At 41.9% G+C, this 12,544-nt stretch overlaps 1 protein-coding gene and 1 long non-coding RNA gene across 7 annotated transcripts in view; one reads left to right on the top strand and one right to left on the bottom strand.

The window, feature by feature from the left end:
• KIAA1549 overlaps positions 1-12,544 on the bottom strand; it is a 105,879-nt gene that overhangs the window by 90,359 nt on the left and 2,976 nt on the right. The window lies entirely within an intron of this gene.
• The window catches only part of LOC310658978, a 32,495-nt gene continuing 27,368 nt past the window's right edge, over positions 7,418-12,544 (top strand). Inside the window, exon 1 of one of the 2 annotated variants that reach the window (XR_014502554.1) lies at positions 7,418-7,465. This is a non-coding gene — a long non-coding RNA (uncharacterized lncRNA). Of the gene's footprint in view, positions 7,470-12,544 lie in introns of both variants that reach the window. The other variant, XR_014502555.1, reaches the window with a different exon arrangement.

Below are 12,544 nucleotides of genomic sequence, written 5' to 3'. Positions count from 1 at the left end.
CTTATTTAGCACACATTTCATATATATGAGAGATGGAAAATTGTTTTTGCAGTACTGAAAAGAAAACTGTGAAATATTCCATAGGCATTTTAGTTCTAGAGATGCACAGCATTAAATTGCTCCTATTTAACAGATACAATACCAATTTTCTTACTTCACGTACCAATAACTGGTGTATAATGAATGTGCACAAACACTAGGCACGAGTACAATAGGATGCAATCGGCTGAAAGTGCTGACAGCAAAACACAAAAGAAGGCATTCTAATAACTTTGTTAACACATACCGAGTTTTGAATCTCGGGGGGGGGGGGGGGGAATAATATCCACAAGTTAAATTTTCAGTGAATACAAAGATGTGCAAAATGTTTATCGTTATTGGTGGGCAAATTTACAGTTACAATTTGCATAATGTGAGTCACCAGGCACCACGGGAATGCAGATTTTCTCACACTGTGATCCCTTCAATCGGCGCCACATGTACCTCCTGTGTAATAAACGCTGGAGATCAAGCATATGACATTAAGGCAGGTTTTTGAAGGCTGCGGAGTATTCTGCGGTCTGCAATCTGTTCGGTCTTCTCAGCATCTATCAATGGTGACATTAATTGCCTGGAAAGCAATTAACGCAATTTAAGGGCTGATCTCCAGCCACCACCAAAATCCAGATCAATTCAGTGGTTTTTATTTTTTATTTATGTATTTATTCTCTATAAAGTATTGTGCCCTATCGCCAGATAGAAAGAAAAAAATACATAGATACCACGTCACCAGTAAGAACTATAGTTGGAAAATAGCCCAAGGCACCATGCCTTCACACGCCAACAGGATTTTCAGCACAGGAGTCTGCAGTGCAAGAGACGAACAAAAGGGATGACAAGCTGTAGAGACAAATTAACTATCCTCTGGTGGATGGCAACTTCTTTTGTCAGTCCTTGCTTTTTTATGTATAAATACACAGTGGTTGCAGAGACGGGAGCAAGAGCACAGTTCTCTAAAAGTCAAGGGGACTGAGGAAGAATCTATCTATCTATCTATCTATCATCTATCTATCTATATCATCTAATTTACAGACCATGCTCTTCATAAGAAATACAGCAAGGTAGCATCCAAATACAAAATTAGACTAGCTTTGGCTACAGCCACACTGTAGATCTGAAAGCACCAGGATGCCACCGATAAACAGTCATGGCTCCCCCAAAAGGATTCTGGGAGCTGTGGTTTGTCAAGGGGTGTCAAGAGTTGTTAGGCAACCCCTACTTCTCCCTGCTCACCCCCAGCTACAAATCCCAAGAGTTCCCTGGGAAGAGGGATTGATTGTAAATCCGCTTGGACAACTGCAACTGTGAGAGAAACAGGGGTCTCCTAACAGCACCTCATTCCTTCCCTGCATGAATGCCCCTTTCTCTTTTGGGGGGAAATAGCCACGGTGCAACATTATGCCTACCTCAATACAAATCTTAACCACGGTTAATTGGCTGCCAGTTCATTTCTAGGCCCAATTCAAGCCACTCGCATTGGTGTCTAAAGCCTTAAACAACTTATGCCCCAAATAGCTGAAAGACCATCTAAAAATCCCCCTGGATTCTAAAAGCAGCAGGGGGGAGGGGCCTTCTTGGTAGCTCCACCTCCCTCATAAGTTTGGGTGTGGCATGGCCCAAGAGAGGGCCTTATCTGTGGCAGCCCCTAAGTTGTGGAATTCCTTCCCCACAGAGTTGTGTCTGGCTTCTTAACCTGTAAAACTTTTGGAGGATGTGGTAGACACACCTCTTTACCCTGGCTTTTGGCCCTTGAGATGTGTGTTTTCAGGGCAAACCCTATTCCGGTGACTGTACTCTGGTTTTAACTCTCAATTTTAAATTGTCGCAACCTGCCTTGGGACCTGTTGGTGAAGGGCAACACAACAATAATTTGCAAACCTTTGGAGAAGTATGGCAAGCAATGAGGGGTTGAGTGATAACTCTGCTAATCAGGAATAGGCTTCTGAGAGCATCCTCTTCACCAAAACTCCATGTTCCAAACCATGGAACCATGTGCCACACCATGGAAATGAAGCCGTGGGATAACTGGGAGCACTCAATTCACTTCAACTGAGGGTGCAGCTGTGAATGTGCATCTTTTTGCCCCCACCAGGCAAAGCTGTGATTTTTGCTGCAGCACATTTAAGCAAGTCTCTCTTCTCTCTGTCCTAAATTTCTAAGATTTCCCCATGGCTCAAAACTTGGCAGCTGTTGCTTTGTTGCATAACTGGAAGGGGAGGGAGGAAAGAGGTGGTGTCCATGCTCCAAAAGATGCCAAAATTAAAATATTAATAACCTACCTAGCATTAAAGGCAGAATAATACAGTATTAATACAGCACATTTCATGAGTTGGATTTTCTGGACAGGGAAAGGATGCCTTCCACGATGAATCTGTACGAATAGAGTCTGGAATTTGTAAAGATGCTAGATTCCAGAATATGGTGTATATCTTGTGTCCTTTAATCCTTTTCTGTGGCACACAGCAGCCACTAAATTAAGAAGCAATCTCACTCTAGGGATACGCTGTATACATAATGTAACAGATACAAACCGTCTTCTTGACAGCTGAGGGGCTCTGTGTGCATATGATACCCGAATCTTGTTGTATACAGTTTATTTTAGACACAGTCCGCTGCAACAGAAGACTTAAAGAAATCCTTGATGGATAGTTTGCTTTTACTCAGAAATATTTCACAGCTGGTCCCAAGTCTCTATGCAGCAGAATATATGCTCTGAGGCAAAAAGCATTCCCAACATAGTCAGCTGTGTCTGCGAATGATGCCCTCTTGTTTAGAAAAGCCAAAACAGTGCTTTCCTGAAATCACATTCAAGAAAGAACAGTGTAATCTCTCTCTCTCTCTCTCTCCACAACTGAAATGATAAAACTCATGGCACCATCATATGGATCCAAAATTTCTTCCGATACGTCTCTCTGGGTGTTAGTTCTTTGGGCAGCCCAACATGGTTTTCAGGCCTTGAGAATTTGCCTTCTTTTCCACCCATAGGAATTTTGCAACTCTGACTGGTCCTCTTAGAAGCAACTCAAATTGGCTATGTGTGAAGGTGAAGAAGTCACCTGTAAATAGCCCTCCTATGAAGGGGCAGGGAAATATCTTGTAGTATAGCAAGGGCAAACATTTTGCAGGCAGTCAAGCCAGTGTTCGAAATTAGCCAGGCGCCAGGCGCATTTTGCACCTGGCTTTCAACCAGTGAAGATATTTGGGCACTAGAATGGCATCTGACATCTCCACCATCTGGGAATCATTGGTTTTGGATTAATATCTTGCAGAATTCTACCAGTTATGTTTTATCTGCACAATCAGAATGAATTTCTGGAACCAAAATGCTTTTTCTGTGAAGCCTGAGCAGGAACAGTCAGTCACCATTAAGAAAAAGGTGTTGGGATAGGCCAATGTATATGTGTACTGTCCCTGGATCAAGTGACTTTTCTTCTTAACCTAGGCTCAGGGTTGTCATCTGAACTAGCCAGGTGTTTAACTGAGAATCAATCACAGGCAGGCCATCATATGAAAAACGTTAGAGCCATATTACCCCCGAATGGCAACTAGACATTCCATTTTGGCAACGATAAGCTTAGTTTAAGGAGCCATTTGCCCTCTAGCTTTTATATCTGAGTTTCTAACACTGTCAGACATTCATGTACTAAGCTAATGTCCTAAATTCTCAGGTGTATGGGTTACTGTTCCACAAGCTAGACTGCTTTGGCACATGTGCAAGTAAATCCCCACATCTGTATACCATAAAAAAATGTGATGTGGGGACCGGGCTTCAGTCACATGCTGGGGCCCCCTACTATTCCTACTGAACCCCACAAAGAATGAAACATTATTACGGACTAGAATTTTTAACACGCAAGGTGCACTACAGTCCATCTGTAATTTCAGTGTAAGAAAAGAGAGGTTCCAGGGATTTTTAAAATATATATATAGCTTGCTCTGTGTTATCGACCTGCATGCAACATGAACCACCACAATTTGAAAACCCAGGCTAAAATATAAACCTCCCATGAGCCGCCTTATCAGCAAACAGCCAACTGTCACTTATAAATCTTGTTTTGTAGGCTGGTGCAGCGGTGCTTTTTGTGTCCATGTGCGTCAAGAGAAAAATTATGGGTCTTCTGTTTTAGGCTCTGTGGAGAATGCAAGACAATGCCGGGGGTGATGGGGAAGAATCGCTGCTGTTGTTGATCAGCCCTCTGTTTCTTTCCACTAATGAAAGTGGCCCATAAATATAATGTCTTGTTGAGGTCAGCAACTCCAGACACTCTTGACAGCCAAGTAAAGCCTAGCAACAACCTAAAAGGAGCAGGTAGGATGAAACACACAAGAGGGCCTGGTCATCCTTTAAGGTGACAAACAAAATTCTGCAATTTTGCCCTGGCATCTTGTCTACTGCTCAGCCATGCTGTGTTTTCCTTTCCTTTCCTTATTATTTATTAAATTTGCATACAACCCTTAATCCAAAAATCCCAGGGCAGTACACAGCAGGAAAATAAAAAATGAGAATACAAAATACATAATAAAACAAAAAACAAATAAATAGCCCCTTCCCACAAACATATTTAAAAAGCCATACAGGCAGTGACCATGTTAAAGGTAAAGGTAAAGGGACCCCTGACCATTAGGTCCAGTCGTGACCGACTCTGGGGTTGCGGCACTCATCTCACTTTATGTGGCCAGCATGACTAAGCCGCTTCTGGCGAACCAGAGCAGCGCACAAAAACGCCGTTTACCTTCCCGCCGGAGCAGTGCCTATTTATCTACTTGCACTTTGACGTGCTTTCGAACTGCTAGGTTGGCAGGAGCAGGGACCGAGCAACAGGAGCTCACCCCATCGCAGGGATTTGAACCGCCGACCTTCTGATGGGCAAGTCCTAGGCTCTGTGGTTTAACCCACAGCACCACTCGCATCCCCAATTGATGTGATGGCTGACGTGCGGGTCCTTTTGGAGCCAGAGGACAGCAGAACAGGGGCGGAATAGAGGGCAACAGGGACGGGGAATAATGGGGCATAGGATGCTTATACATGCTCCAGCAGGAACTTGAACCCCTGCGCAAAATGGTCCCCACCTGTATTGCCTACCTTGCTCGCAGTGCAGGGCCCAGGATGACCCACCGTGTAAATAAAAACAAATGCAGCTTAAAAAAACGCAATATTTTAAAAACTGATTAAATAAGGAAGTAAAATTAACAGCACTAAAAATTCTTAAAACCATTTTAAAGTACCAGGGGGACAGCGGACCAGATGAAGAATGTCCACTCTTAGAAGTCGCTGCCACAATAGCCAATCAGTGGCCAAAAGCCTGTTGGAATAAAAAAAAAGTATTTGCCTACCTGCAAAAGGAAAGCAGAAAGAACCTAGCTTCCCATGGAAGAGAATCACACAATTTTGGAGCAGTCAGTGGGAAAGCTACTATAAGAATTTAGTCTCTCTTCAGGCAAAAATTACAAATACTATACAATAGTTTTTAGAGAGCACTGCTACTTTTTACTTAGTAAAGTGTTTTCAAAGCACTGTTTGAAAGGATCGTTTCAGCCATTCAATGTTCAGCGAAGTTCTTACTTGGGTAAAGGGTAAAGGAGAAAGGGAAATCTTCACTATAGACTCATGTTGCAAAATCTGATTACCCAGCAGGAAAAAGGAGGTTTGCTTTAAAATCAATACATATTCCTCAAAACTGCGCTTCCAAAGTATACATTTTCTTTTTCTTTCTTTTTTATTAAATCTATTTCCCACCCATACTCCCAAAGGAGCCCAGGCTGGCAACATGGGTTTCCTTCTTCCAGAGGACATAGTTTTACTGATGACACCATTTTCCATATCACTTCATAGCACAGCCTAAACCTTTTTCCTTTTAATGGCATGGAATAAAAGGTAAAGGTAAAGGTACCCCTGCCCGTACGGGCCAGTCTTGACAGACTCTAGGGTTGTGCGCCCATCTCACTCAAGAGGCCGAGGGCCAGCGCTGTCCGAAGACACTTCCGGGTCACGTGGCCAGCGTGACATCGCTGCTCTGGCGAGCCAGAGCCGCACACGGAAACGCCGTTTACCTTCCCGCTAGTAAGCGGTCCCTATTTATCTACTTGCCCCCGGAGGTGCTTTCGAACTGCTAGGTTGGCAGGCGCTGGGACCGAACAACGGGAGCGCACCCCGCCGCGGGGATTCGAACTGCCGACCTTTCGATCGGCAAGCCCTAGGCGCTGAGGCTTTAGCCCACAGCGCCACCCGTGTCCCACAATGGCATGGAATAGACACCACTAATTATATGAATGAACACATGAAGTGAAGACTGAACTTTTAAGCCATCATTGCTGTTAGCAAAATTAAAGCTACACAGAACTGCATATAGATGGGGTTGGTGGGCGTAAAGTAATAAAATAATCCATCTTTGAAGCAACAGCAGTTATTATCCCACTTCTAAAAAATGATACATAAATTCACTCATAACTAGAGATTAATGGGAAATTTAGCCCTATAGAAAACAATTAAAAACAACAACCACTCTTGGCAATCTGTTATTTCATTATTTGTCCTGTACGATTAATAACCTTCCTTTGGGTTAATTTATATATTTAGTAGATCCCATGCTACTGTATGTTTTACACTGTGTTTTTAAGGTTGTTGTTTTTTAAAAATCGTTCCCACTTTGAGAATTCTTGTGAATTGGGGGGGGGGGAGATTACAAATTTTCCAAGTTAAGTAAATGCATAGCAAATGATCCTTGATTAAGGACCAGTGTGAATTTGTTATATGTTATAACTTGTAAACTGAAGGTATACAAAAATCACTGTGGGTTGTTATTGTTTTTTTCAAATATAAAAACTTGAACTAAATCAGTTTTTAAAAATAAAAGAAAGAAACATAGATCTCGGTTCTTTGAAGAATCCTTAAACATTATCTGGTTTAAAATGATATCTGAATGCAACAACTAAATATCAAAGTCTATATTCACAATCTATTTAAAGTGAATCCAAGACTATCGCACACTGAGTGGTGTTCAACTAGATTTTACTCAGAGTGGACTCATTTGCATTAATATATGTGACTAAATTAGGTTCATTGAGTTCAATGGGTTTGTTCTGAGCAAAACATACCGGTAATTGAACCATTGCCATTACATGTGAATCAAGCCAAACTATGGTTTTGCGATTCATGCCTGCCATTCATGCCTGAGGGAAACTCTAATTCCCTACCTAAAAACCCTCATTTGATCAAATCGTTGTTTGCTGTTACATCCAAATCCTGCAAACAATGGCTTGTCTGAAATGGAACTGGAACCTGCAATTGAAATGGATTTCCAGTTCCAGGATGAAGAGTAACTATGCACAGTTCAGATGTAACAGCAAACTGTGGTTAGACGAAACCAGAGAGTTAAGAAAGGAAGGAAGGAAGGAAGGAAGGAAGGAAGGAAGGAAGGAAGGACATGTCTGTGAATACTATTAGTATTACTATTAATATTACTATCTTGGCTGAGAGTCCTGGAAGACCTGCTCCCTGCCTTGCATGCCTTTTTCCACCTAGCCTGGGAGAGTGGTGCCTTGACTGACTCCAGCTACAAGAGGTGGACAGACTATTGCGCCGGGATATTGTTTGTGGTTTTGGAATTGTTGGGGTGGTTTTTGCTATTATTGATTTTAGGTATTTTGTATGTTTCTTTTAGATCTTATGATTTTTGTGGAAATTTGATTGTATATTTTTAATGACTACATGGAGTGACACTAAACCATAAATACTAGTAAAAGCCCTACTAGGTATACTTTCATTCTAGTAGCAATCAATTAGTTTGCATGCCTATTCAGGAAAAAAATGTTTTACAAATCTGGAAACTTTATAACTAACTGGTATAAGCTGACAATTTTATTCTATATAACACAATAATTATTCTAGGATTGGTAGATAGGAGGTAACTCTTGAGATAGCTGAAAGGACGATTCAATCTAATATAAAAGCCGTTAGTTTTGCTAATCGTAGCACAGTACAGCATTTTAAAGTAGAATACAACTTTGTTACTGGTTAAATGAGGCAATGAAATAAGCAAGTAGCTTATATAGACGTTGCCAGTTTCATCAATGTGATAAGCAATGAAGCAGCTCAGGCAAAATACCTTAAACATGTTTTGGAAACAAGGCATGAAATATAACAATGTCATAACAGGAATGAATACAAGACAAGACAGCTCTTTAAATGGCATCATGCTGAACAGGAAACTACGACGATGAGCTTTTCCTCACTGCCAGATTTATAATTACACAGCAGAAGAAACAAATCTCACCAGCATGTTAAAATAAAATAAAGAAGACCAAGCAAAAACAGAAAAGTCATGAAAGTCAAGAATCGTCCTCAGTGGACAAAAACAACAACACAGCCACTGCTAATGTACTAAAAATTGTTATTTCTGTGAAGTGATGTTTTTTCTCCTGAACAACCTTGAGAACATACCAAATATACAGATAAATCACAAGTCTGGATAAACAGGAGTCTGTTTGCAATGTGGAAATAGTGGAGGACCACAAAGAAGACAGTATATCCTTGGCTTCAAGATTTCAGTCTTAACTGGGAAGAGCAAGCAAGCCAGAAAAAGTTACCATGGTGGAATATAAGGAGGCAGGGCCTAGGCAGAGATGACCTATCTAGTTATTTTTAGTTGTGAAACCAACCTAATGAGCAATTATTTGGGGTCCCAATATTTAATCTTTTCTTCGCTTTAGGTTAACAGAAAATAAAAATATTTGGAAAATTAGCATACACTCGCGCACCCAATCAAAGAGACTACAGCAGGCTCCCAAGAATCTCAGATTTCTTGTTGCATGTTCATTTGGATAGCCTCTTGGCCAGGGTACTTAAAGGTGAATGACTACAAAGAAGAAGATGCAATTGTACATAACGCACTGGGTGCTTCAAATCTTCCTGCCTACTATCTTCTTGAGTTAGACTATTATCCTTAAGCTACAGTAAGACAACCTCTGCATACACTGGGCTGTATCCAACGCTCCTGCTCAGTATGGACCCATTAAAATTAATAGCTATGACAATCTTATGTTCCTTACTTTTTCCTCCTCCTTTTTCTTCTGTATCATCATCATCAATGGGACACGGGTGGCGCTGTGGGTTAAACAACAGAGCCTAGGACTTGCCAATCAGAAGGTCGAAGGTTCGAATCCCCATGACGGGGTGTGCTCCCGTTGCTCGGTCCCTGCTCCTGCCAACCTAGCAGTTCGAAAGCACGTCAAAGTGCAAATAGATAAATAGGTACCACTCTGGCGGGAAGGTAAACGGTGTTTCCGTGCGCTGCTCTGGTTTGCCAGAAGCGGCTTAGTCATGCTGGCCACATGACCCGGAAGCTGCTCCCTCGGCCAATAAAGGGAGATGAGCGCCGCAACCCCAGAGTCGGCCACGACTGAACCTAATGGTCAGGGGTCCCTTTACCTTTACCATCATCATCAATATTCATCCAATACATCAAAGAAGTTTTATAGAGCTTTTGGATAAAGGCTCTTACAATTATCTCTCAAATCATAGATCAATCAGTAACATCAGATCCATTCTTGGCCTTGCTTTCGACGGAAAGCAATGCAGACACCAGAGTATCTCCGAACACCCTAGTCTTTCTATTACTAGTTGTGGCAAGAATATCAATAGCCAGTCAATGGAAATCTTGCTCACCTTCCTCAGTTGGTTATTGGTTTGGTAAGGACTGGGATACAGCTCTCTCTAAGCGTACCACAAAACAAAGAAAAGCAACTAGGGGAGAATCTAAATCAGATCATTTTTATGCCATGTAGATATGTTTGTCGGTCAGTTGGTTTAGGGTATAAGGTGGTGTCTATACGCCCATCCTGTATTTTTATAGTAGTGTCCAAAAAATGTATTTCTTGCATAGATTGGTTCATTGTTAATCTATGCAAGAAATACATTTTTGGACACTACTATAAAAATACAGGATGGGCGTATAGACACCACCTTATACCATAAACCAACTGACCGACAAACATATCCACATGCTTCTAGCTACCATCCCAAACAATCCATTGTATATAGCCAGGCACTACATTACAGCCCCATCTGTTCCCACTCTACAGACAGAGAATCTCACCTAAGAGATCTACAGCAAACCTTTTTAGAACTAAAATATCTGCCTGATGAAGTTAAACAATAGAGCAACAGAGCCAGACTGATACCCAGAAAGAACTTACTACAAGACAAACCCAAAAAAGAAAATAACAGAACACCACTAGTAATCACATACAGCTCCCAAGTTAAAACAGTTCAACGCATCATCAGAGATCTACAACCTCTCCTAGACAATGACAGTTCTTTCTCAAGCTCTGGGAGGAAGACCTTTCATTGCCTACAGACAGCCACCCAATCTTAAACAACTCCTCATCCACAAAAATACAACAACCAGAGTTAACATGGACACTGGTACCAGAGCCTGCAATAAACCCAGATGCCAACTTTGCTGCCACATACACCCGGACAACACCATTACTGGCCCCAACAACATCAAACATACCATCCCAGGACTATTTAATTGCTCATCTTTTAACATTGTGTATGCCATCAAATGCCAACAGTGCCCTTCAGCTCTCTATATTGGACAAACAGGCCAAACCCTACGCCAAAGCATAAATGGACATAAATCTGACATAAGGAATCACAAGACAGAGAAGCCAGTAGGAGAACACTTCAATCTCCCAGGACATTCTATACAAAATCTCAAAGTAGTCTTATGACAAAAGAAATTCAGATATAAGACTGGAAAGAGAAGTTGTTAACTTATTACCAAACTTAAAACCAGGGAGAGACGTGGTCTGAATAGAGACATTGGATTCTTATATACATGATAAAGCTATTTTTAGCCATCTCACCCCTTGCTTTTTCCTGTAAGACCAATTGCAGTCATAACAGTCGTCAACAGGTTTACCACACCTATCAGGTTTAACATTCCCACCACCCTTCTAAGCAATACCCCTCCCCACCCTCTCACTACATACCGTATAAGGGTCTGGTGACTTCTGTTTCAGTGTATCTGAAGAAGTGTGCATGCACACGAAAGCTCATACCAATAACAAACTTAGCTGGTCTCTAAGGTGCTACTGGAAGTAATTTTTTCATTAGTATATTAGTTTAACCATCTATACAATTCCCCTTTATTTCACAGTCTTCAACAGTTGGGAGTTCTTGATTTCTTCATATCAACGCTCAAGCAGCTACTATAAGATGCACCACCAGTTCTTATGCTCCTTTAATTTTAATGGGTCTACTCAGAGGATAACTCTGAGCGGTAGGGGTAATCATATCAGCTTCCCATGTGCATCCAGCCTTGCTGCCCACAAATCACCAGCTCTCTAGCTCCACTGTTCCCACACCTGTCTTCACTGCAGACAGGAGAGACAGCACAAGCACAGGGAACAAACTTTGCACAGCAGCAGGAACACTGTCTGTGGAGAAGTAAATTTTGATATACCAAGAAGAAAGGAGACAGGCATTCTGGTAAAGGAGACTAAAAGAGAATCAGGAAGAATAGACGGAGCTGACAAAGGAAGCTGGAACTTCTTGGATGAATAGGAGAAGAGGGATGGCTTGCAAGAGCAACGCACGGCAAACTCTGAAAGACATAAATTACCGCATTTTTCGCTCTATAACACGCACCCAGTAATATGTATGCAATGGTTAATACACATTAAAATTAAAAATATATTTTTTAATGTTGCCATACTCTCCAATTGCATTTGCCCTCGACACTGTCTTTCAAAAAGGTTTGGATACATTTCCATTCTCTTTATAGATGGTACAGCCCAAATCCCTACAACCCTCAAAGCTCGAAGAGAAGCCCAAGACCCATTATCTTTGCCAATCCTTCTCCCTCCCCAATAGCTCCAACCCATCCCAATTTCCCCCAGCCTAGTGCCTAGACCCCCAACCTGGTGACTCCAGATGCTTTGGACTACAATGTCCATCAAACGCAACCAGCATGCCCAACAGTCAGGGTGATGAGAGTTGGGGTCAAACCACAGGGTAGCCCCACATGTTCCCTCATCCCTGGCCTGGAAGAACACGTGAGGAGGTCAATTGTCTTCAGCATACAAACTTCAGGAATTAAATATAATAAAACAACCTGCAGAAGAGGGGTAGTCCTCAGCTTTCCTCCTCCTTAGACAAGGCATTCAACGGAATACATCCTTGTTCGCTCAAGCACTGGCAGACTCTTGCATCAGCAGCTCACTTGCTTTTGGTTACCTGCTCTTGGCCTGTATGGTGTGTCTATTTCTTATATAACTTTATGATGTTTCATTGTTTAAAATTATTGTTCACTGTGAAGAGGACAACTGCACCTCTTAGGGAAGAGAGGCAAAACCTAAAGCAGGTGTTGTTGGACTGCAACCTCCATCATCGCTGACACAGGTTGTACTGGTCGAGGCAGACAGAAACCAACAAAATCTGGGAGTGCGAATGGTTCCTCATCCTGGCTTATGGTCAACCGTACAGAAGGCCTGATCCCAT

The sequence above is a fragment of the Podarcis tiliguerta genome (assembly GCF_965153285.1).
Source record: "Podarcis tiliguerta genome assembly, chromosome: 10".
Classification (NCBI taxonomy): domain Eukaryota; kingdom Metazoa; phylum Chordata; class Lepidosauria; order Squamata; family Lacertidae; genus Podarcis; species Podarcis tiliguerta.
This window is presented reverse-complemented; position numbering and strand designations above follow the sequence as displayed.